Genomic DNA, 2,338 nt, shown 5'->3' on the forward strand with positions numbered 1-2,338 from the left:
CGGTACGCGGGCCTCTCACTGTTGTGGCCTCTCCTGCTGCGGAGCACAGGCTCCGGACGCGGTCCCACGGGCCCAGCTGCTCCGCGGCATGTGGGACCCTCCCGGACCGGGGCATGAACCCGTGTCCCCCGCATCGGCAGGTGGACTCCCAACCACCGCGCCACCAGGGAAGCCCCCCAGGAACCTTCTTTTTAAATGCCTTTCCCTGAGTCCACAGATTCATAAGCCTGATTCTCAACCCCTTCTCTTCTTGCTCTGCCACTGCCATCCCAAGCCACTCCTATGGCTTCATTGACTTCTCCCAACTTCTACATCCCACCCCCAGCCCCGGGGTTCTGGCCTTTTCTCTGGGGTTTAGGCCCCAAATTCCCACTGACTGATGAAGATCTTTAGGCCGAGTGTCCGGTAGGCAACTCCAGATCAAAGCATCCCAAACCAAACTCATTCTCTCTCCTCATTCCTTAATCTGTTTTGTTCTTCCTCCATGGTTCCAGCAACCCTGCTGGAACACGTCACCTGCTTCCTCCTGAAAATCTAGGGGATACATCCTCTAGTACAGCTTCATTCACGGTCCTACTGACCTCCTACTCTCTTCTTCCATGTCCCCCAGCTAGAGGCCACTGGACTGCTTACGTGGACATTCTCAACACTGTCCTTCCTCTGCCTAAACACCATTCCCTCAGGTAACAATGTTCTTCCCTGCCATTCTCTGCTCTCAGAATTCATCCTTCGAAGTCCACTCAATGGTCCCTCCCTTATGAAGCCACCCTGATCTCTCCTCTGGCCTTTCAAGCCATCTGCCTCTACCTAGTGGCAGCAGGCCTCGGGCGTGGCTTTCCCTAGTGCAGCACTTCTTACCGCGTCCATGCTGTCCTCATGCTAATACTAAGACATTTATCTGCCTTCTTCACATGCATTCCCTCATGAGCCTAAGTGGAGCCTTCCAGGAGCAACATGGCAAGTGAAATAACAATAGACTGAATGTAGAAACAGAGACGAGAACTGAAATATCTTCTATTAAGCCAGAAATTAAAGAGATTTGCTAAATGTAAAACAATACCGCTTTTCTCACTAAATTTTTTTTGTTTTGAGAAATAGTTATTTTCATAAAATGTTATGTTAACAAGTAATATGTTTATTACGTTATTTTTTTAATGAATTAATAAATGTTTTAGGTTTTAATTTCTAATATATCAATATTGGTAGACATAATTCACTTGAAAAACACCTCCCTTGGGGTACTCAATAATTTTAAGAGTGTAAAGGGGTCCCTAAGACCAAAAAGTTTGAGCACAACTACCTTAGCGGATCCCCAGCTAGACTATGTCTTGTTTGTCTTTGTCTCCCCTTCACCTTCTAGTAAGATGCTTTATGCAGAGCAAGTGTGAACGCTCTGTAAGTACCTGCTGAAATATTCTTTTCCTTCTATTAAGTCAACTGTTTGAAAAATTTTTTCAGTAATCTATTGGTGGCTTATCAATTTCTTGAACAAAATCTAAATTTCTTTTCATCAGGTCATGTCAGGCCTCTGTTCAGAAGCTTTCCAAAGTTTCCCATGTCATGCAGAGTAAAGTCCAAAGTTCTTTCCATAGGCTGCAAAGTTTGTCAGAATGTGGCTCCTGCTACTTTTGACCCTAAAAACTCTCCCCGTCACTCAGGCTGCAGCCCCAGTGGCCACGACACATGTGCTTTTCCCCCTAGAGACTTACATGGCTCACTCACTCTCTTCCTCTCAGTCTCTGTTCAAATGCTACCTATTCAAAGGCTCTTCCATGTCCTCCATGTCAAACCAGCAGCCCTACACACACACAGCCTGCATCACCACTGCTTTATTTTCTTCACTGCACCCATCAGATATTATATATCTGCTTGTTACTGTCTGTCCCCTTAGGGGTTTGCACAGTGCCTGGCACATAGTAAGTCTCAGTAATATCTGCCGAGGGAATAGCCTGCTCTCCAGACTTTCCTCCCTCCACTCCCTCATCTGCAACCTTCACTCCAGCAAGGCAGAGCCAGCTGCCGCTCTGAACACATCAGGCCCTCCTAGCTTCCCTGGCCTTGCTCGAGCTGTTTCTTCTGTTCAGATGCCTCTCTACCCCTCACCACCACTACACTGCCTCTTCACTGGGCTAACCCCTTCTCATCATTCAAGACCCAGCTCAGACATCAGCTCCCCTGAGAAAAAGCCCTCTCTAACTCTCCAGACTGGCCGAGTCCCTGGCTCTGTGTTCCCACAGGCCCTGTACATCCTATTACATCAGCATCTTTTGGTGACTCTGCAGTTCTCTATTTCTTCCACAACACTCTGAGCTCCTTGAGCAGAGAAACTCACTCTTTC

At 47.6% G+C, this 2,338-nt stretch overlaps 1 protein-coding gene across 3 annotated transcripts in view; it reads right to left on the bottom strand.

Annotated features, from left to right (window-relative positions):
* The window catches only part of MACO1 (macoilin 1), a 56,604-nt gene that overhangs the window by 4,048 nt on the left and 50,218 nt on the right, over nucleotides 1–2,338 (bottom strand). The window lies entirely within an intron of this gene.

The sequence above is a fragment of the Lipotes vexillifer genome, unplaced genomic scaffold (assembly GCF_000442215.2).
Source record: "Lipotes vexillifer unplaced genomic scaffold, Lipotes_vexillifer_v1.1 scaffold496, whole genome shotgun sequence".
In the NCBI taxonomy this organism is placed as follows: domain Eukaryota; kingdom Metazoa; phylum Chordata; class Mammalia; order Artiodactyla; family Lipotidae; genus Lipotes; species Lipotes vexillifer.